Source organism: Haliotis cracherodii, unplaced genomic scaffold (assembly GCF_022045235.1).
Source record: "Haliotis cracherodii isolate W230 unplaced genomic scaffold, xgHalCrac1.p SCAF_2, whole genome shotgun sequence".
Classification (NCBI taxonomy): Eukaryota; Metazoa; Mollusca; class Gastropoda; order Lepetellida; family Haliotidae; genus Haliotis; species Haliotis cracherodii.
The window spans coordinates 8,262,066-8,287,090 of NW_027266275.1; the positions used below are offsets into that span (position 1 = coordinate 8,262,066).

The 25,025-nt window shown below is 38.4% G+C and overlaps 2 long non-coding RNA genes across 2 annotated transcripts; one reads left to right on the plus strand and one right to left on the minus strand.

The window, feature by feature from the left end:
* Positions 1–3,939: 3,939 nt before the first annotated feature.
* LOC139468936 (uncharacterized) lies at positions 3,940–7,440 on the minus strand. Its single transcript, XR_011653702.1, has 4 exons — positions 7,317–7,440; positions 6,784–6,842; positions 5,596–5,667; positions 3,940–4,839 (listed from the first exon to the last, which is right to left on the minus strand). It is a non-coding gene; the product is annotated as an uncharacterized lncRNA (long non-coding RNA).
* Positions 7,441–7,763: 323 nt separating this feature from the next.
* Positions 7,764–10,914, plus strand: LOC139469153 (uncharacterized). Its single transcript, XR_011653708.1, has 3 exons — positions 7,764–7,909; positions 8,164–8,245; positions 10,495–10,914. It is a non-coding gene; the product is annotated as an uncharacterized lncRNA (long non-coding RNA).
* The last annotated feature ends 14,111 nt before the right edge of the window (positions 10,915–25,025 follow it).

Below are 25,025 nucleotides of genomic sequence, written 5' to 3' on the forward strand. Positions count from 1 at the left end.
TAATTTCGAGGTTTCAAGGGTTCGAATCATGAACTCTGTATTATGTTCATGATACCTGAAGACCTAGGTGTTCGACATAAGATATTTTGGGTCGCTTCACTTTGTTTCACAATGATTAATTTCCCATCAATCTTCAAATTACCGTATGAACCTTATAGCGCTATGGACAAATCTGAGAAAAAATAGCACAATGCAAGCTGATAGGCCCCTTGGGTCACCATTTAAACACTTAACCAGGTGCATAGATTTGACAAAATCAGTTATATTGTGATAAGAAATCCCAGTGATGAAAATTCATTTCATGATTCCGACTATCATGAACATGTGTTTATTAATCACTATCATATAGTGATGATAGCAGGTATTCGCGAATAGGTGAGCGTATCCTGCCCCACCAGTGGGACCCGTCACAAACACATGCACCGTCACATCAGGTCAAACATTGGAAACGTGTGACAAATCAAACTAGGGAATTGCATCAGACATCATTTAGGAAAGTGAGGCGTCAAATTTGGAAATGTTCTCCACATGTCTACCAAACAACGTTAGAAAGCTTCATTAAGGCATTGAATGCTGTGCTAGTGAGTGTATATTCAGAAAAGGTACTGTAACTAACAACGTCCCTGTCCTTTTTGTACAAGGCAATGACAATTTCTGGCAAATGTCAAAAGCGTGTTCCCTTTCAGATACTCATAATTACGTTTGAACAATACTTTTCTTGTGTTTTTGACAACCATTGTATCCCGCTTCAGTAGGCCTGATGGCACGAGGGAATTATCACTGTGTATAGACGACGATAGTCAGGGTCGTGTATTCACGAAACTAAATTGGTTCATCAAGGAAGCGTCAAGCCACGACAGGAAGGACATGGATGTAATTAGACTTCTTGTTACAAAGAATTGAGATCGAAAAGCATTCAATCGACTTTGTGCTCGTCAAATTGGAAAAAATATAGACTAGACATAGTCTTCTTATCATATATAAAATGTCACTCTGTTTAAAGACAAAAACGTTCAAACTTATTCATATCTCAAACGTCGAAGATTTACGAAATTGAAGACTTTAAACCTGATTCGATAGATATTCTTAAATAAATACCTTCATACGAAACATTTTGGTCTTTTTATAAATTCAATGGAATATGACGTTTTGTGTTCTTTACTCTATCGTCACGGTCGACTTATTTGATGTCACGTGTAAAGTCAGGAGTTATTACCAGTTTGGACAATACAGCTTAATAAATGGACTGCGAACTTGATAAAGCTTGGCTGGGCTCAGTTAAAGGTCATAATCACTGTACAAGTCGTTTATGAAGTTGGTGGGTCAGTTTAGCTTTCCAGTAGATTCTGTGAAGTCACGGCTACAGAAGATGCGTAGACCATAAACTGCAGTGACGTCATGGGACATTTATCAATAAGGTAGTGAGGGATTATGGTTTTACGCCACCTAGAGCAATATTCCAGCAATATCACAGCGGGGGAAGCCAGAAAGGGGCTTCACACATTGTAGCCCTGTCGGGAAACTTGGGCCCTCTGAGTGACGAGCGACTGCATTAACCGCAAGGCTACCCCACCGGTCTCAATAAGCTGTCCAATTTGTCATGGATTCTGCTTGACTCAGTAACGAAAGAACATTGCTTATCGTACATTGTAAGTTTGGGATAGGGTGAGCATGCAGGACATGTACTCACTTTAGCCACCGGTTGACCTTGCCTTCACTCAATTATCAACATGCCGCCAGGATACAGCTAGAATTATGCACAGATGCCTGGGCATACACGCATGACCAAACAAACATGTGTATGTGACCTCTTCCGAATAAAGACATCTTTAGTCATAAAGTAGAGAAGGCCATAAGCCCATTCTACAGTAACATCATTGCTTGAGAGAGTAACAGCATATATACATTGCTCATCCAAATGGTTGTCTTAGTTGCATGGACGTACATATAAACGTTGCAAGATAATTAACAGTTTCTGGAGTTTTTAAAGACATTTGTAAGTTAGATTTATGTAATGTTGGATAAAAGTCGTATTTTGGGTGTGTATACAAACTCCTGAGATTGCCATGAGCATAACACACACGTACAAGATGGTATTCATCCTCTATGAACCTTTGTTTGCATACATGACATAGTCTATCTGATTTTACTTCTTTAACATATCTACTAGTTTCACTTCGGAGCTGGTGTGAAGAACATATGAGTTGAGCTAATGCAGCACGGAATTTTGAAAAGGAAATTTCTTAGATATAGAGGCCAGAGGATATTTTGAAAGAAGCGCAGGTTATCAATTTAGAACTTGAAAAAGAGCTGCATGCCAATCTTGCTCGTAGGATAATTTCAGAATAGAGACATAGATACTATCTTTGATTCCCAGTTTATTGCCTTTTATTGGAAAGCCGTGCGCATTCGGCCTATCGATAGAAGAACTGAATGCAACCCTTTGAATTTTATTTATTTAGATCACATCCAAGCGCCGTAATTTCCGTGGAAGGTTCATAAGTGGACATGTACAAAGGATGAAAACATATGGATATTCGTGATGGAAGGATATAACCAGTATTATCCGGAGTCTCTCAGTGGCTTGTATAACTGCGTGACACATGAAGTCTCCCTACATTGATTGCTGTGCAAATGACATTCATTTGAGCCCTTTACTTCCGGGAGGTTTCTTTTCAAAATCCCCTTATGAATGGGGGTGGGGTATCAGTTCAGAGCAAAACAAGAGGTTTAAGTGTTTGGTCATGGAAGCGTGATTCGCATGCATACGCACTGAGCGCCCACATACATGTATACACCCAGTAAGGCGACATGTATGTTGATGTTGTTTGTTGTTTAACGCTCACAGCAAAAAAAGTGTAGGTTTCCGTCTGCCGGAAACCTTCCGGAAACCTTCCGGAAACCTTCCGGATACCTTCCCATTTTGGATCCTGCCCGGATACCTTCCGGAAACCTTCCAAAAAAAATGTCAAAATTTGGGGGGTGCATTTTGTTCACTTAAGTGTGAAACACATAAAAAAATTAACTTGAAAATACCAAGCAATTTGAAGGTTGTTGAAGGCATCTGGAATGTTTCCGGAAGGTTTCCGGAAGGTATCCGGATGCAAATTTTCTTCATGACTTGCTTCTGGTAAATAATGTTAGCCTGTGCATTACAGATACCTGTTGTAATATTCTGTGTTATTTTAATGGTAAATATCCTCCTAAAACATTTTTGGAGAAGAAAATTGTTCAATTTCATATTTTGTCCTTTTTGGATGTTAATGGTATTTAATGAACAAACATCAGTTCTTGTATAATGATATCCTTAAATTTCATGTCCAGACTTCCAGTTTGTACTGAGAAAAAGAAAAAGTCATTGACAATGTGCTCACTTGGGCCTTTGGTCCTAGTGAGATGATAATAAGACTATTTGTAACGGTACATGTACTTGTTATATCCAAAATACTAACTTCATTGACATTTGCCTCACCCTAGTTTTATGGTACTACAGTAAGCTCTTCCTCAGTTACTGTGAATTATTTTATTAAAAGGGATTGACAGTTAATTTGACACTGGAGTTGTAACCACTGCACATATATGTGTATTCAAATAATATAACAACGATGTGCTTAATACTTCACAAATATCTCCAGAAATAGGCATTTTTGTTATAATTGCAGAAATACTTTATGAATGACCCCTTCACTGTTGCCTTGATCTTACACTTCAACTAAGTTATCACTTTTGAGTGTGAATTTGACCTTCAATATCAGTGATAAATATTTCAAAAACATTTCAAAGAGCTATCCGGCACATAAACCAAATATGCAGTCCTTTGGTAGAATTCAACATATCATTGACCAAAATATGGAAGTAATGTAACCAGTAAATGTATAAGAGTTACAAAGACTTCTGTAGAAAAGGCAATTTAAGGGAAAATGTAGTATATATAGATCACACACGACCTTTTTCCAACTTCGACCCCTGCCCAAAGGAAGAGTTAGACCACAAACAAACTTTTTGTCTGGTTGTGACTTTAACCTTTGACATAACAGATCAATATGTCATCAGACGTTTTCAGAGCAAAGGAAACATGTGTTATTTATCTTGAGATGCCCAAGCAATGCATGGTTTCATAAGATAAGTGTGGCTATTAAACTGAGGCAAAATCATGAAACATCCCCAATTACACAGCTGGTAAATGAAACATAAGCAACAATCAAATTATCAATTTCTTTTATTCATATGCCTATAGTATATCGCACATTGAACAGTGTTCACATGATGGTTCCTGATGCAGAATGCAATTTCATCCTATTCTTCAATACTCATAACAGAGTGTGATAACTGTTCGCTTGACAGTACCTACGGATTATGTTCACCAGTTCAGATAACTTACTTTCCCTCAATCCTCCTTTTCTTTCTATATTGCCATGGATGAACAGGAACCAGGATGAGGGGATAACAGTTAGACTCTATCTCTGCTGCATTGTGTTAGTAGAATTGTGAACTTTCCATTTGGTGTTTGGGTCCACATTTAAAGACAATAAGTCCCATTTATCATTCCTTTCAAGTGTTTACAAGAATTTCCTGAATGTCCTGGAAGAATTACACTCCAGCTTGGCATTGGTTGGTCTTCTCACATTAGCCAGACCAGCCTTTGTGTGTCCCAGTACCATTTGGCATACAATTTCTCGGTCGGCCTCCATTGAAATAACAGGACCCTCATCATCGCTGTCTGCAAATCACCTCTGATATCTGAAGGGGTGCAGCCTCTGTTTAGGACTCCCTTGTCTGGTCCTTCCAGACTGTCAACCTGGAGTACTCATCCAGGGATCTCAAGCAGGACTTCAGTTTCTGCAGCATTATGTAAAAAGATTTTAGCAATCAAAAAGAATTGTTGCCACATGTACTTACAGATAGAAGGCAGCAAAATCACTTAAGTTGTCATATGAGAGTCTTGTTATATGCTAAACATTTAAGATAATCACATCTCAAATCTCAACCAGACAAACCAGTGACTAATGTTATGAACTCGGTCCAGACAAACCGATGATAACTATTATGGACAATATCCCACATCACTGTGGTATGATTACATGTGATCAATGAGCCTACTCAATCACAACCTTATCTATTAATGAGGCTTGGAATGCTGGGAATCTTTTAAAGAGATGTCATTTAGTGATTGTTTCAACTCATCAACATGGAAAAATATATCTTCACAATCCTTGTCATATAGCCAAACTATTGCTGGATGCAGTGGTTAAATAAATGATTTGGCTTTAACACTGCTTTGAACAGTATTCCAGATATATCACCGCATGTTAGTTTGATGTGGGAAGAAAGTCCTAAGTGATGCAGGTCTTTGATGAATCCCACGAGTATGTGTATAATGCTGACAAACCTAGCAACATAATCGGGGAGAACCAGGATTTGAACCCATGACTATAGGTTTCTGCTAAGCCCAAGAGATGCAACTCTGCACAGAAAATTGTAGTGCCTTAGATAATAGGACATCCGTGCCTACAGCGATAAGGAACAAACTGAAGACATATTTGCAAAATAACCATATGAACCAAACAGAATAATTTCAAAATATTTACCACTCACTGTTGCTCTTCTATGGTCTTTCTTTGCATTGATGCTGCACGGATGACTGTCTCTTTTATTCATCTGGACATTCTACAAACATAAGTAGCATTCACATCACAGAAATGTCCAAACTGTACATGTTGTACATTTGATTCAAATGAAAAAACCCCGGTTGTGATTCCGACTTAGAACTACCCTAATCATAATAATTCATGTCAAACATTCAGAGATGACATTTATCCCCATATTTAACAAATGTTAAAACAATATTTTGACAACAAAGTCAGGGTCATTCAACACATACATTACATAGGAAATAACTTGTTCGACAATGCAGAGAGATCCTCACCGAGGTGAATATCATTCCATGAATTATTGCCACATTTTCTTGAAATGCAGATTAATGCAATGCAGTATTTACTTTTATTTCTCGGCTATTTGTTTGGCTTTTCCATGGCACTGTTTTGACAGAGATCTAACCTTGATATGACACTTTGTTCAGAAATGATATAAATAAGAGAATACTTTATTATTCCAGAGAAAATTTGGGTTACATAGTAAAAGCACAGAGAAACAAGTATAAGATTCATGATTTAAGTTAAATACACTCGACCCGTGAAGATTCCGGGGTAGACCCATGCTTGCCGTAAAAGGCCATTATGCTTGTCGTAAAAGGCGACTAACGGGATCGGGTGGTCAGACTCTCTGACTTGGTTGATGCATGTCATTGATCTAAATTCCGTGGCTCGATGCTCATGATATGAATCACTGGGTTGTCTGGTCCAGACTCGATTATTTACAGACCGCCGTCATATAGCTGAGTGCGGCGTTAAACAACAAACCAACCTAAATACACTCATACATACACACACAAACACAACATCCAAACACCAGGGTTAGAAATTGGCACTAGTCATTTTGACATTTTAAAGGTATTGCTATATGCTATCATTTTAGGACTAGTGGACTGAAAGTGCAAACCCTAATCAACTAATGAATTGAGTGGTCAGACTAGGTTGTCATCATACTCTGAGGGCATGGATCTTTGCTGAAAATAACAATCACTAGATTGCCTGGTCCATGTTCAATTATTTACAGGCTGCCATCACAGAGCTGGACTATTGTGAGTGTGATGTTTCACATTACATTGAAATATACCATGATGAATACATGTAGTTTGTATTTATCACAAACAAAAATACTCACTCAATACTTGGTATCCTCCCTGAGGATGTCTGTGAACCTCCCCACAAACCCTGAACATGCTGAAACAGAAAACAACTAACTTGTCTTTATCCTTTCAATGTTTCAGTGTGAATTTGTTAAAGATTGATAAGCTGTCATTATTCATTGTAATCCATATCTCACTTTCAGGTGGTTCAGGTGGCAACACATGATTGGAATTGAATGCCATGTTTTGTTTGACATGCACTTTGCCAGATTTATACCCTTGGTAACTAACCCTCATCATCAAATCCCAGCGTTATGTTGAGAATAAGGACACGACCCTTAAAAGTCCTGCACCTGTAGTTCTTATGCAATCCCAAATAGAAATATCAAGTCACAACAAACACTTGATCATATTAATAACAAAGGGTTTCCGAAAACAACAAAACTAAAACGGCCCTTGACGTTTACAGTAGTAACATGGAGATCAGGAAAATATCTAAATCAATCCATTCCATAAGATCTCTGTATAGAAATCATGGAACATTATGTCTCGAAGCCCTGCTACGTACCTGGCATCTGCAAGCTGCTCTTCCTTCCTTCGGCTGTCAATCGAGTTTTCGAAATACTTGACGTCCTCGTTGTGGATGGCTCAGGTGGATTTCGACCGGGATTTCCGAGTTAGAGGTGATTGAGAACAATGTATCGATACACGAGGTAAGCATATCGCAATCAAGCATCACGGTGTACATCGATTACACGAGGTTTGAGTGTTTGTTTACATTTGTGTTCCAAAATGGCGCCCTCGGCCATACAGGGAATTATGGGTAGACTTGCTTGTCCCGGAATAACACGAGTTGGTCACGAATGACGAGCGGTCATTTCTGCAGCAGTTACGGAAAGAGACGAGGTTGGCCGATTACAGTTCATACAGGCCATATTGGGAGCCGCGGGGATTTCGACAGTGTGTATTAGGAAGTATACCTATGTGGTGTATGGAATATGCGTTTGCCTACCATGCCAGGCAGTGTGACAAGGGATATCCCAGCGGATGTAATATTCCTACAGCAGAAATGTTTCACAACCTCGATTGCAGGGAGCTGAAGACGTGACATATTCAGACAGAGACCATAATACATAGACTGTTATATGGTCTCTGATTCAGGTAAGGAATATGTTAATAATATTGATCACGTATTAAAGTTATTTATCTTCTGTAAGCCACTTATTCTGTTTTATATATGTAAGTAAATGTGTGATTTAATTTTTGTAGGATAAGCAATCTACCTAACTTATGTTAATCCTTGCTAATGTATATGATGTAGAAATATGTTTGCTTATTTATATTCCTTCATCTAGATACTCTATAGTGACTCATTTTTTTAGTTCATACCGTACCGACTAAACTTACTTTTGCAGGTGTGAATAATCAAGAACAAATTAATTGACAGGAGTTTTGCAACAGTGAACATTGTGAAGTGGAAGATAAGACATTTGAAAGGTGTGGATATTTTCACTTGAACTTGTTGAAGAATATCGTGATGACAACTTTATCATGTTGGGAATTTTGGCGGTGGGGTAGCCTAGTGGTTGAAGTGCTGTTTGCTAAAAACAGCGTAAAACCATACCCACTCATTTGGGGATTCCGGGTTGGAATTGGTCCCCATCAACCTATGCTAGTTGTAAGAGAGGGTTATACTATAAAGGGAAATAGTAACTCAGTCCAGACTCGATTATTTACATATAGCCGGAATATTGCTTGAGTGCGGCATAAAACAGCAAACCAAATCATAAGTGTGGGATGAATGATTTGAAATTAGCAAGTTTAATGTGACCTTCAATCACTACAACCTGATCTGAGTCTTGAAAAGATATGACTTTGATTCAGTGAAAATTTGCATCATGATAGTTTCAACTGTAGATACAGTTAATCTGTTTTTTGTACAGTTTCTGTTTATTCAATATATATTTTGTTCAAATAAGCTTTGCCTCTTCACCAACCCTATTCCTCTTTTGGAATAAATAGTGTCTAATAATTCAAACACCATCACCATCATCCTAGTGAACACAACAAAGAAATGCACATCAAATACGTCATTATTATTATTTCTGATCTCTGATAAATTAGAAAAAAACTGTTATCCAGCAAGATACATTTCCTTGGTCCCAAGAAGCATGTTACATAGTAAACTGACTCGATAATTGAATAGCAGTTGTAAAGGCACAACTGACTAAGCCGTCACTACTCAATTAAGTAATTAACAGACAATTGCAAGTACTAATACCCACCCGACACTAATTGCCCTGTTAATCCCTAGTCCACAATGAGTTGACATTGAGTTCATTTTGCTAATTAGCTGTTTTTAGAGTAGCAAGGTAATAAACATCAAAGGTGGGGCAGGCTTTGATCATGTGTTCTGTAGAAGAGATGATGTCACTTGTTTTTTGTTTATTTAGGATTAGCTACATCCCTTGATGCTACCAAGGCAGCCCTTGAGATTATCAGACAGTTTGGCTAGACACAAACTGATGTCTCCCTTGTAGCACACTATGTGTCAGACACAGACTTTGACCACTCTGTGCAGATGCATATCAATGCATAAAGAACATTGGGTAGATGATTCAACAATGCCACACAAGTCAAAGTTGGGTTTCACTGTATTTAGAAACAGACGATGGATCCAAAACTTTATAACAGTAATTATGATTAATTTAAACTTTGCCAGGCTAATTTTTTGGCAGATTTGCATGTTATTGTTAATCTTCATTTAGTTAATTTTCAAAATAGATAGGATGAATGATAAAATATGATAATGAGTCATGAATATTTGAATTCAGATCAGAACAAACAGGGAGGGTCACCCCAAAATGTGAGAGTCTCTAGGGGAGACTTTTGACAAAACGGACAATAAAATATAAAGTGCTTTGCATTTTCTTTCAGTGAGGGTTGTGTCAAAAATGAATCAGAACATACCGGTAATACATGACCGGCCCCTTTAATGTAATATACATACTTTTCAGTTGAATTTCTTATCACTGTCTATGATGGACTACCAATTAACGGTAGATATTTAATATCCATAATAACTTAGATAAATGCTTCTACAGTCTCATCCTAATTTGTCAAAATTTGAATTTCAATATAGCTTCCATTAATGAATTAATGAATTTGGTGAGAATATCTATTGTCTGAATTCCTAATATACTTTCTTTTGTATTTGGTGTGCAAGGGTAGCCTAGTGGGTGAAACAGTCTCTGAAACCCGGGTTCAATTCACCACATGGGTACAATGTGTGAAGCCCATAGCTTGAATATTGCTAACAAGCTGCATGAAACTATACCAACTCACTCGCTCATTATGTTGTATTTTGAGATCACTTACATGACATGTGTTTTGATAATTATGAATAGTTGCATTTATGTATTTATGTATAAGAACCTATGTAACTTAGTTTTGCATAGTCTTGTTTACCCTTCCTTACATTTTGATGTAATGCAAACACTCAAGCAAAATTCAGGTGACCTTGTGGTATTGTTTTCGAAGACCGCATACATTTTTGTATTTTCTGAACACTTTTCTGTTTGCAATGGCTTATTTACATGTTCAAAGATTGGTTAAATATCAGTTGCAAGATAAATTGTCAATACCTCACTGTTTGAGAAAACAACTTTAAACATTTGTAAATTTATATGTGTGTGTTTCATAACTTTTGACTAACAAGTTTCTAAAGATGTTATGAAATGTTTCAGGTACCTGGATTTCACAATCTGACACCAGCTACATTTAAGAAGATCTTGCTCACACAATTCAGACAAGGGACTCGCCGGAAGATGAACAGTACTCCTGATAACAACCAACAGATTCACCTCAGAAAGTGATGATTCTGAATGAATAATGCCACTAATGTGACTGTAGGTGGTTTTATTATGACACTAATGAAGTCTGAATGAATTTATGCCAAAGCACTGTGACTATGTCCAGGTTGTGTACACCGATGCTGACCATACAAATCTGAATGACTTTTGTGGTTTACTGCAGAAACATAATTGACTTTAGATATTCTTCTTCAATAAAATTCTTCTGAGATTTGACTAATTTGTTTATTTAGAAAATGGCATTGAAGCGTCTGTTCTGTAAGGCCTTGCAAACACCACTGGTTACTTTATGCTAGTTCCTCTTCTTGCTTGATCAAATTTCAATTTGTGATATGTACCAATGAAATGCCATATAATCAATAAATAAGATTTTTTTCCAAAAACATGATTTGTTTTGCTTCATTAGCATAAAGATATATAATACTGATCAGCCATAACATAGGTGCTGAACAAATATGCTAGTACTAATGCCCTGAATGTTTTCCTACTATAAATACTTAACAAAAGTTGTAGTTCCACCATAGTAGACAAATGACATTGATATTTTTTCTGTACTTTATTTAGGTGTTTTCTATGGATGCCATTAGTCTTATGCACCAATTTGGGACAATTGTATTCTGTTTTATATTCCCATGAAACTACACTGTCCCGATATAACAAGTACTGATACCGTTCCAAACTAATCTGTTAATCTCACCAGGGCCAAATGCCAAATCACATAGCCAATGACTTTCCATTTTTTCTGAGTGAGAATGCTGTTTTGCCACTTTTAGCAATATTGCAACAATATCATGGTGGTGGACACCAGCAATAAGCTTCACACATTGGACCCATGTCGCAAAACAACTTGTGAACAATGCATGCCCACATATCTCAGTTTGAGGAGGATATTTACCATTAAAATAACACAGAATATTACAACAGGTACCTGTAACTTTTTCTTTTTCTCAGTACAAACTGGAAGTCTGGACATTAAATTTAAGGATATCATTATACAAGAACTGATGTTTGTTCATTAAATACCATTAACATCCGAAAAGGACAAAATATGAAATTGAACAATTTTCTTCTCCAAAAATGTTTTAGGAGGATATTTACCATTAAAATAACACAGAATATTACAACAGGTACCTGTAATGCACAGGCTAACATTATTTACCAGAAGCAAGTCATGAAGAAAATTTGCATCCGGATACCTTCCGGAAACCTTCCGGAAACCTTCCAGATGCCTTCAACAACCTTCAAATTGCTTGGTATTTTCAAGTCAATTTTTTTATGTGTTTCACACTTAAGTGAACAAAATGCACCCCCCAAATTTTGACATTTTTTTGGAAGGTTTCCGGAAGGTTTCCGGAAGGTATCCGGGCCGGATCCAAAATTGGAAGGTATCCGGAAGGTTTCCGGAAGGTTTCCGGCAGACGGAAACCTACACTTTTTTTGCTGTGGCTGCACTCAGCAATATTCCAGCTATATGACGGCGGTCTGAAAATATTCGAGTCTGGACCAGACAATCCAGTGATTGACATCATGAGCATCATTCGAGTCAGCGAGCATGATCAGCCTATCCCGTTAGTCGCCTCTTGCGACGAGCATAGTCACCTTTTACGACAAGCATTGGTTACTGAAGATCTATTCTAACCCGGATCTTCACGGGTCGAGATGTATGTAACAATGTGCCATTTCAATTAACATCAGTGTTTGTTATAAGTCATACCTTATAGCACTGAATAAAAAACAAACAAATAACGAACTCGGGTTTGTCTAATGTACAATGAGTTAATACATGGAACATAGGTTTCCAGTCATAATTCGCAATAAGAATTATAACACATGGAACTATATCCTACATGTACATTTTATATACCTTGGATAACCAGAAAGACAAGTTAGTACACAGTTGAGGGTTGAAGGTTTAGAACAGAGAAAACTTGTGACTTGGCTCTCCAACTGGGATAGATATATCATCTTTACATTGCCAAGTATATTTCAATCATAGGAAAATAAATACTAGTATTAAGACACGCACACAACACCTGACACACCTGTTCGAATCCCCAAAGGGGCATTTAGGAAAAGACATGATTGTACTGTCGTAGCAGTTAGATAGCGCCAGTGAGTGACATTTTGGGGTGTAACGCCGCTTTTAGAAATCCAACAGCATCATGACGTAGAAAAGAAAGAGCTCTCACCACTTTGACACTGCTGAAACACCTATTTGCAGTTAAAGCCATATTTTTCTCTTGACCCAGTTTTCCGTGTTGTCTTCCAATAGTCATACATACATCTGCATTGAATAATTTTAGCATGATCCAGTAAAACATGAGTTTGATAACAAAACAACAATCACAGATTGTGAGTGTCAAGTTTTCTAAAGGTCGCGAGGAAAAAGGAAATAACTTTGCAAAGAACTATCCATAATTTTATAAATTATCCATGTTTCCCTGATTAAAAAAAAGTCAAGTTAGATAAAATTAACAGTCGGACATAATAACAAAACCAAATCATATCGGCTACTTTTTAACTCGAGGCAACTGATTGATAAAGGAGAAAGAATTTGAAGTCGCATTGTTTAGAATGTTGGCAGGTGTTCCACGCCAAATCAAGTTGCATGAATCGGGCTTGAATCTGAATATAATATTTAATATTGACAACATATCTCATAACCGGGCAAGTTCTCCTTGGAATTATATCATTGGTCATTGGTCAATATTAGTATTTTAATGACAGAACGTTTCTTTTTGTATTTATTTAAAAAGATCAAGCGCTGGAAATTGCCATTCCTGCGTTATGCATGCCGATTACTTGCCATCTTGTGGCGTTTGAGAATACGCCTTCGTGCTATGGCCACACAATGTAATGGAATAACTGTTTAAGAAAGCAATTATAACGTTTGGATATACTGCTTTAAGAGATACTCGAGGGCAGCATGCTGCACGGGCATACTATGCGTGGCACGTGAGCTTTCGTCACGCATGACTGATTACATCATCTCGAGAAAACAATTCTTCCCGTGATAGCGCCCCTAACTGTTTCATTCATAGAGTAAAACAGCAGTTTCTTACGTTTCTCCTGGTCAGTTGTTTATATGGAAAACACGAATGCAAATATTCAGCTGGTGGACCGCAATCTGTCACACGCACGGCATGTTTGCTCAAGCGGACGGCCGTTCCATAATCAGCAGCCACTAATGACGGCAATGTCAGGGACACACGTGCCGTCTCAAGGCATTGAGTGAACCAGTTCAGATATCTAGTGTTTATATAAACTATTGAGTTATCTGTGATTGTACTGGTAGCTGATTCCGGGTTAGAATTGGGTCTTTAGCAACCAATGCTTTGAGGCGACTAACGGGATCGAGCGGTGAGACGCGCTGACTTGGTGGATGAATGTCAACGTATCCCAATTGCGTACATCGACGTTAATGTCAATCACTGGATTGTCTGGTCCAGATTCGATTATTGTACGGAACGCCGTCACATAGCTTGAATATTGCTGAGTGCTGCGTTAAACAACAAACATACAAACAATCTTGTAACTGCGTTTGGGCAAAACCAAGAGAAAACTTTTGAACCAAGAAAAATGTGTTGTCCCATGGTCAACATTGTTTAAAGTTAAACTGAAATTAAACACAATATGTTTGACACTTTCGTTCATAACACTGCGAGAGTCGCTTATCACAAGGTAAAGTCACGAGCTTTAGTGAGTGTGTGTGCTTTGGGTGTGCGTGCGTGCGTGCGTGCGTGCGTGCGTTTAGTGTCCATGGCCGAGATCCACAAAACGACGGAACACAATTCTAATGTTGACCATCGACTTTCGATGCTCGCATCGCCTTGCTCAATGTGGGATACATTTAGCTGTCTAAAACAACTCGCGTTGTCATCCTCATACATAAAGTTCTGACCAACGCGGGGATGGAATGACCACTGTACGTTAACTTTGGTTCACATAACGTGGACCAGTTATGTTCCCTTGAACGATCATCACATTCGTCCTGTTGCGCATTTAACGACAGTCAAGACCATGATGCTGCCACCACCGTACCTATCGTGCTCTGCGGGATAATACCTCTCTCCGCACCGTCTCCAAACAATTTAAAAGCATAACCAGAATCTCGATTCATTCAAAAGTATGGTGTATCTCCAATGCCGCTGTTGACGACCTGCAAACTGCTGTGTCCACTGTTGCCTGAGGCGCCTGTGCGCCATAGTTAGACGACCCAGGTCTTCGGCGTGACGAAGGAACGCTTTAACCACTAGAGTACCCCACCGCCTCTGGCGCATTATAAATAAGCACATTGGTATCATTAATCGTCCACTGGATAAGTGCACGTAATTAGCTGCTAACGTATCATGTTGTTGATTCTCATCACCGTGTCACGTATAGTAACATGCAAGGACTGTATGAACAGCTTTACCGTAGGAGTATGTTCCTTCATGGAGCAACGTGTGTCCTCTGCTTTGGGGGTATCAGTTTTGGCATGACAGCTGTTTATTGGTTTAGGAAAAGCTCTTGTTCAACAATGCACCACCTTGTACAGATTGTATTTCGCGACTGCCATGGTTACCGGTAATGCGGGACATGACAATCCTGTCTGGGGACACTTGGTTGCATCGAGTTCATGGTATTCCTATCAAAGTATCGTCGTATTTTAAAAGTTAAGGTAACTTACCATGGCGAAGTTCATAGCATCAAGGAAGAATTGAGGCCAAGCCCTCACAAAGTAATGCGACAACAACATAAACAAACAAGGTAACGCATCTCCTGAACCAATCCTAAAACAACAACAAAAACAGAAGGCGACAACAAGAACAAGATATACATACTCACTCACTCACTCAAACGAGTATGCAACTTTAAATAAGGAAGGAACAGTTCCTGACATATAACCTTAAATTTGGTGACCTGATTAAGGACAACCCTTATACCCTGTGGACACGTAGTCGAATCATTGATGACTCATTAGAGAGGGCTGCCTTACCCTTTAGATACAGGAGGTTGCTTCCGGATGTTCGCTCAAATTGAGCTGATTGCTCAGGATTGTGGAAAGACGAAGGGTTTATAACTATGTTTAAACAGACATGTGTAGATATGGAGATACAGAAATGGTTACAAAAGATTACCAGCTCACATTTCCTGTCACATAATAATTCATACAAGTCATTACTAGCGCCAGAGGTGTATATCACATCGGGTGTTTTAGATAAAGACTTGATCTGTGTATTAGCTAAGTTCCGCACTCTTCCGCATAGTTTGAAAATACAAAAACTGCGTAAAAATAATGCGAAAACAAATGTTGATCAGCTGATACTATACTGTGACCATTGTGATGAATTAGTTGTTAAAGACGAGTACCATTTTGTACTAGTCTGTTCATACTATAAGCAAAGTAGAAATACATTTATTCCACAATATTACCATAAACATCCTTCTCGTCAAAAAATAATTGAACTAATGTCCTCTACAACACATTCAACAATCAAAGGTCTTGCTTTGTACCTAAAGAGAAATTTGAAAAACACAAGAAACAAACAAACATAATTATGAAATGAAATAACATGCCAAGCGTCCTTAAACCAAAAAGTCACTCTCATTAATGAACCATACATGTTTAATGCTATTCATGCTTCATATTCTTTTGAGAAAACAAATATAATACATTTTGTATTATTTACGTTAAATGCTTGTCAAAATTGTCAGTAAAAATACGCTGTACAAACCCTGTCTACAGCTCCCACGGTTTGTACACTGTAACTCGATATTAGGTATTTCCTCCAAATTTACGATATCACACATTAACGATTGCCCAAACTGAAAATGTAAGATCAGTCACAAGATTTTAGGCCCTGTATAATGATCCACATTTTCTCTGTGGTAAACTTACTACACGATGTATCTTGAAATCCCTCTGCTCATAACCTTTTAGCCACCCCTCGTATCTCATACTGCCCACCCGTGAAGATTCTGGGTTAGGATTGGTCTTCAGCAACCCATGCTTGTCGTACATGTAAGAGGTGGTTGATGCATGTCATCGTATCCCAATTGATGCTCATAATGTCGATCACTGACTTGTCTGGTCCAGACTGTTATTTACAGACCGCCGTCATATACCAAGAATATTGGCTATATGCGGCGTTAAACAACAAACAAAGAAATCATTCTTACTGTCACAGTTTGACATTTTCACTTTTTGTTTAGATATTCCTCATGCTTAAGTCAATGTATCAGTAATTGTGTTGAATATTTATGCTTCCCTGCAAACAGGTCCATTGTTTCTCAACGCTGACTGAACCAATTGAAGTCAATAGGTCCCTCGTTGCTACAAATGTGCTTAATCCCAATCCAATGTTTCCTTCACCCGCATCAGTTAATGGAGCAAAATATTTTGTAACGATCATAACTACGTTTGTGTGACAACTGTATAAAATATCCAGCTTGATGAGGTTCTTCAGACAGTTTGGTATTCCAAATGATTCTGTACGGATGACGGAAGACAGGAATGGCCGCTTGAAGGTGACGCACGCAAGTTAAACTTGAACTCCGTCCACTTCGTGTATGTCTGAGCTACGGCCGCAGCTCACCATTGTACACAGCTCAATGTTGTAGGTATCCAGCAAGTTACATTCATTGTGTCCATTGTTTTATTGTTCATATATTATACATTCATGCCCCAATAGCTAATTCACCCGAGACGGCTCAGTACCAATACGTCTAGTTGTCAGTGTTCCGTAGCACATACATATGTGGAGATTCACTAACTTGACCGAGTATCTCTTGTTGAAAAAGTAATGTGTATTGCTGACACGATATTATGACATGGCGTGGTTTCCACAGAATCTCGTTAACAAAATTGCAATTTGTGCAACACGTTAGAACTGGGTGTCAATATTACATCGTGTGTAAGATCACCCGTACTGTGCGTGAACACGTACATGTTGTATAGCAATGAAGACCATACTTGAAACCCAAAACAACAAGACTAATGATCTGTCATTGATCCTTTCCTTATCCAACTGCTGCGAAACCCACTTACGCCGTGGACATACAGCGCTATTAGTGCTGATGCACCTCACCAGTACTAATAGCAGTGTAGCATTTGGAGTACCTTTTCGTAATTATAAAAGATATTTTAAAAAATGTAAGTGGCTGCTTCAAGATCTGAGATGTTTTCAAAGCCTAAAAATTCGCGTCCGTAGAGAAGACCTGGTATAACCATACTGTCAAAAAGCCGCAGTTGACATGTAATGTAATTAAATTTCCGACCTTGGCATAAACCAGAAAATAGCTTTCGTAACTTATTCAATTAACTTTTTCTTCATTAAAGTGAATTTAGTCTTTTTCTTAAGAGGTAACATCAAGGTAGTTATGGGTAGAAATTTTTTTCCAAAACATCATGACCAATGTCTTTAATCAGTTTTTGTTTCCACCAAATATTAATATTTTTATTTTTGTTGGTATTAATCTTAATCCTCCAATGTATACGTATGTAATAGCTATGAAATGATTCTTACATGTGTCTTATCCCATTACTCAATATTGTCAAACTATCTTATTTTACTTACATAACTCTATAAATTAGACGGGGCGGTCGGGTAGCCTAGTGGTTAAAGCGTTCGCTCGTCACGCCGATCCCCGACATGGATACAATGTGTGAAGCCAATTACTGGTGTCCCCCGCCGTGATATTGCCGGAATATTGCTAAAAGCGGCGTAAAACCTCACTCACTCACTCGCTCACTCACTATAAATTAGACGACGAAGGTTGTAATCCTATTCCCTAATTGGTCCCTGTGTGTACATACAGAGGACAATTAGATTCAGTCAAAGGTGTTTAGAAACCTTTCGACTTTACTGCATTGATCGACAAAGTAAACATGACCTAGATTGGCAATACATTAAAAATAGAAGTATGATAAGCCATGTTGGCCATTCTGTGTATATGAAGACAAGCTGTAGGACTTCCGTCCGTATTTATGCGCCTGAAGTACATGTAGGCTTGAGTTGGGGAAGATCAACAGGTCTGCTTCGTGTGCATTTGACCAGTGTAAATCAAGATTTCGAACCCAGCTTATCCGGGTTTGTTGCAAGACTACACAGTTCATTAGAAATGAAAGTCCCTTCTTTCTATCAATGGTTCAAAACCAAAAGGTTTACTTCTTGTGCAGATCCCACCGTAGGCGCATACGGAAGATCTGAATCAGCAACCGCAATATTTCCTGATAATACATGTTAAGTGCATATTGTATTTTCCCCTATTGTCTATAAGACATACACTTACATGTAAATTCGTACATTTAAATCACAACATTTTCACTTACATTTTGGACGCTCACAAGCCCCAGATGATCGATGCGAAGTGACTGTTCAAACACAGGCTTATTGTCGTATATCGTCGCGTGTTTTGGAAAAATCTTCTGGAGTCATTCTATACTGACGTTTGTTAAATGGTTGTAATGTAATATTGTCGTAAACTGTCGTAATTGTCGCCAAATGTTGCAAAATGCCGACAAGTACTTATCCAACTCAACTAGGTACGAACACAAACGAGGCACAAATCGTCTATCTAATTACCCCGTGGAACCCGTAGTCTACCAGGGGATAGCGTAGAATTATCGTTACTGACTGGTCAGTCATAGAAAAAAAAAGTTGACCTTGTAAGAAGATTACAATCTTCTGTTGCTGTACCATAGAAAGAACAAACAAAAAGTACATTTGATCAAATGGAGTTATTTAACTTTTGTTTTACACCACAAACAAAGAAGCTAGGAAGCTTGAGGTATAATCATATTTTTTCAGTAGCAGTCATATCAACATATGTTTATTAGTATGGTATATGTGAGTATAAGTGTCAGGAAGGCACAGAAATGCCCTGCTGAATCTCTTTGAAATGGGCCGTTACAATGCTATATCGGGGTGTCAGGTTTTCAGACTCTTCGTGTCTTATTTATGTCAAATAGAACGTTGAACGTGCATTTTATGTTTGTGTGTTTGTTGTTTAACGCCGCACTCAGCATTATTCCAGCTATATGACGGCGGTGTGTCGTCAATCGAGTGTGGACCAGACAATCCAGTGATTGACATCATGAGCATCGATCCACGCAAATGGAATACGATGACATACATAAACCAAGTCAGCGAGGCTGACTACCTGATCCCGTTAGTGCCTCTTACGACAAGCGTGCACCTTAAGCTTAGCGCCTCGGCAAGCAGGTTAATCATAGTCCATGTTGAACATATTCATTGGTTATCGTTCTAGAATTTACTTATATGAATACTATGGTCTACCCTTGAAACACTGATGGCAAAGTCACGTTGCTGATAACAGCAGTGGTGTAATCAGTCGAAACAAGAATATGTACAGCCAATTTCTAAAAACTTTGTTTTTGAGGAATGTAAAACTAGGTGGCCATGACAGTCACAAATATTTCAATATTATATGATACATATTTGTTGTTGTCAGGCAGACACAGTAACACAGTTGGGTGGATGTTAACATGCTTATGTTATTGTTGTTTGCCGGAATGAACATTGATCACTGAATAGGCTTGTATCTGGTTGATGGGATTTACTTTATTGTAGGAAGAAACAGACTAAATTGGGATCCCAAACATGAAATAAATAATTTTATTGTTTTAATAAAGATCTATCGTTTGGAGAGAAATCGAATTCAGATTGTGTGGTCGGCTTTCAAGATTGGTCGGATCACTAACCTCAAAGAAACGTCTGGTTTTCATTAGATTTCAGTAGAAAGTTTCATAAAATAGATATTAATTTATGGTTCAAATAATTAAAAGATCTATCGTTTGGAGATAATCTCGAATTCAGGTTGTGTGGTCGTCTTTCAGGATGGGTCGGATCACTAACCTCAAAGAAATGTTTCGTTTTCATTAGACTTCAGTACCAAAATGCATGAAATAAATAACTTTATTGTTTTAATAATTAAAAGATCTATCGTTTGGAGATAATCACGAATTCAGGTTGTGTGGTCGTCTTTCAGGATGGGTCGGATCACTAGCCTCAAAGAAACGTCTGGTTTTCATTAGACTTCAGTACAAAGTTGTATGATTGGAGAGTGCCTTATGTTAAAGGATGGAAATTAGGGTTATGAGGTTAAAGCCATAAACATTAAACATCCAGGCAGAATACGTTATCAACCAGCTGGGTTGTGACGTTCTGGTATCTACGCTGTGTGGGAGCGCACGTCAGGTAAAACGTTCAGGTGGGATATAGTCTGGACAAGGATGTGATCAAAGATAAAGCAAATTTCAAATACAAATAACATACTTGATGAAAAAACTTAATCGTGGTAGGTAAATGACAAATCTTGATGTACTTGATGAGTGTAATGATTTCTTTCGATTTGTTAGAACGTCTATGAACGAAACCAGTGCGAAAGAATTACGTGGCATTGGCATTGGAACACAAAAGTACTGGCTAAAGTGTTTTGAGACGTAACTGAATGCTTTGGGCAGTATGTCCACACAGGAATCTTTATAGTTCCTCATAACTCGATTAGTATCTCATGAGATGAATACATAGTGTCCTTCCTCGTCAGTCCGAGCACATGAAGTCATAAAACCATCACAGGAGTTCTGTATAGTTGGTAGTATCACTGGTAATGGTAAGCTACGTAACACGAGCTGATGGAGAGAGGACAGAGAGTTGGTGAGTTGAGTTTAACGCTACTTTGAACAGTATTCCAGTTATATCACGGCGTGTCAGCTTAATGTGGGAGGAAAGCCTGAGGTGATACAGGTGTCACACGTTTACCACTTCGGTGAAACCCACGAGCACGGGTATGGTGCTGACAAACCTACAAACATAATTAAAAGACTGAACCACCCGTCTTAGTTAACGTAAGCAGCGGGAGATCACTTCCACCATCCTATATGGCGGATTTATTTAGCATATATTGGTATTCTCACATTCGTTAAAATTCCATTTTGCTGTATATCAATTAACAGTGACTTTTTAGACTTATATATTTTTATTGAATGGAAAGAGCATATTCATTATCTACGATAAATGGTGGACCACGTGTTACAGATTAATAACACATTTATGCCGTTCTCGTTTTGCGGTCAAGGATTTCTGAATAACATACGATCTCTCATGTCAAAAGTTCATACGAGGCAACACGGAATATTCAAGTGAGTTTGGTTAGTATTTCGGTATATCAGACCGCCTCCGTGGTCTAATGGTAAAGCTTCTGCCTAGAGAGCGGAAGGTCGGTGGTTCGATCCCCGGCCGCGTTATACCAAAACACTTTAAAAAATGGTACTTGTTGTTACCCTGCCTGGCGCTCGGCATTAAGGGGCTAAAACAAGGACTGGTCGGTTTGGAGTTGTATACTGTGCCCAAGTGGGGTATTCATGTTAAACTGCGACATGGTATCTCAGTGGGCTAGCACTATAAATCGGCATTAGTCCGGTCTAGTACAAGCAGACACACACACATGCATGCACTATGTAAGTACAATAATCTTGGACGCGTGGTTTAACCCCATTTCACCTCATCATCTCACCTATTTCAGTATTTCACGGTATGTCTGCGTATTGCAAAGTGATGCAACGCTGGTCGGAGAAGTTTATCTCTGAAAGGACAGGGTTAGGTAAGGTAAGGGCCTTTTGGGCCCACAAAATCGGCATAATTTCAAAAAAGCGTTTGGAAATTGTTGTTAAAGTTCTCATATGTATTCAGAGAATGATAACCAGACGACTCACTACACGCCACATAACCGTCACAGTAGGCATCTCCCATGAGAACATTCTGAGGAAGGTTCCAGCACACTGAGGTTCATCATCTCCCGTGAGACATGTTTGAAGTGTACCAAACTAATCTTAATGGGTGATTTATTTGTAGCCATGAATGTCGCCCAGAGATGAAACAGCAGTCAAAGCAGTAGAGACAAGAATACCTCCCGAAAGGGCAGACCACAATCATGCTAATCCGCTGAAGCAACTGCGTGACAATATCCAGGCTACAGGACTATATTAGTGGAAAACTACCCGAAGGCGTCATGTTCCACCAAAATTTTGCACCTGTCCAAGTCTGTTGTCGCCGTGGCCGCAATGCAAGACTGTGGCTGTGATCTCAATGATCATCCTCCGTATTCATCCGCCGTCTTCTACACCAGTGGGGTTCATTCACTCTAACATCTTTGACAAGTGTGTGGAGCGTACTATGTTAAACATTAATTAGCAACCAACAATTTCGATTCTGAACTGATAATATACGCCTCATAAAATATAGTGAAATATTTTGTGTCACGGTCTTGATCATATTTGAAGTTAGAAAGGTCGGCTTTTATCACTCATTTTAGCAAAGCCTCTTAAATGTTATGTCAGAAGTAACAAACTTGCAATTGTAAGAAGACAAACGGCTAGATGCCTGCCATGTCTGAAAATTTTCATGCCAATATTTCAAAGCTTTCTGCAATTATATAACATGATATTTCCAGGGAATCGAAATGGGCCTATATCCTATATCCTCTCATGACATAAAACGCTAGAGGATAATCAAGTCTCGATTATCCGCCGAAACAGAGGCAAAACAGTGATAGAAATTACGTGAATGGATCACTGAAATCAATGATGACTCCAGGCGTTTGCAATTTGCATCAAAAGTAAGTGTTTGTTTGTCTGATGCTGCACATATGTACTCCTACCATGCGACAGGGGCCAGTAAAAAATGTGTCTTCACCATATAATCAAGTGATGGACCAGGCAATCCAATGACAAGATAGCGCATTTACTGATTTTGTTCAAACGAAAAATAAATATTGCATTACGTCTGCTGCTTAAAAGTGGAGAAAAACTTAAGAAATTTGTTCGTTCTGAAACATATTGGGGAGCAGTCTACTCAGCATAACTGATAAGAGCTAATGAGCTTAAGATGAAACTCGGGGACATCAGTTCACCAACAGAAACATCCACCCAGTTTAAGCACATATAAAACGTCAAAGCCAAGGAATGGTCAGTCTCGATTATTCGACGAAACAGATTTCATTAATTCGTAAACCCAAGTGCAAAGATATTATGCGAAAAAGAAACATGATCATGAAAAGTGTGATGGATGTAAGTCTCACAAAGACATGGGTGGTAGAACTTCATGCGTGGTTATGCATTTTTAGGTCAGCTACATTGTCTCGATGGATACTGTCCTTGTAATTACATTGATCTCAAAATGTTGACAATGGGAAGAATGCCAATGCAGTCTGTCAAATAAAACTAATTGTATGATCATGACGGAACCCAGACATGATGAGTTGTGTTATCCACGTGTTCTTTGCATCATTGTTCCATTTTGAAATATTAAGAACAATTCGATGACATCAATCGTTCATCAGTTCACGCCGACAGAACCTTCAAATGCTATTCATATATTGATCCCCTTTGCTTGATAGATGAATTATTTACAGGCCTTTTTTGTGTTTTGTCACATACGCCTACAAATGTTATGGACTGTGATGTAGCTTACGTCAGCTATGACAAGCCAATTGTAATATTCGTTAAGTGATAAATTATTGGAAACATTAATATTTAATTTCATATTATTCACGAATTGTTGATTCAGTTTCTGTAAGGATTTGGCAGTTCCTTTAATTACGCATGACATATACAAGCTTAAGTTTTCTCAAGAGATAGTATTGTTCATGCAAACAACCTTACGTATTACGCCTCTTCCCAAAAGCTCTTATGCACTCCTACTAAATGTCACTTGGCGATCCGTCATCCTTTAACTCTGGCGATTAACTAATGTATCTGGCATCGTGACTATTTGATAGTCATCCATAAATACATGCTCATGATTAATTCGGAATCTGCAATCTTTCTATTAGTAGAGATTTCTTATGAAAATGTACAGGGTTGTGCCGCTTACCAGATACACATACACTGCTAATCACTATAACTATACTAGAATGCTCTGAAGAGGAGTTTTATTCATTGTTATTCTTTTATTGTTCTCGAAGAACACTAACCTTTGCCATGGTGGTAATGCAGTGGGCATTATAGTAACGCTGATGTTCATAGAACTACCACTATAGGAATGCACGGTAATACTTCACAATATACACGGAAAGCTGTCTTGAAAATGACAATATCACAGGATAATGACATGTGCTGATCCTGTGGTGGTAGCGAATTCTCATATCGGAACGTAAATCACTTGCAGAAATCGTATAAGGATGTTACCTAAAACTAGACAGAGTAGTGATCGGACAATAGAATCTGAAACCAACAGGAGAATCTTAGTAATAGAGGATCTTAGTAATAGAGGACCTTAGTAAGAAAGAAATACATCAACAATTTCATAACACAAAGTACTAACCTTTCTTTACGTGCATGTACCACGCCTTGATGTTGGCGAGATGAATGTCGACACGAATCAAAAGTCTCAAAGATAACA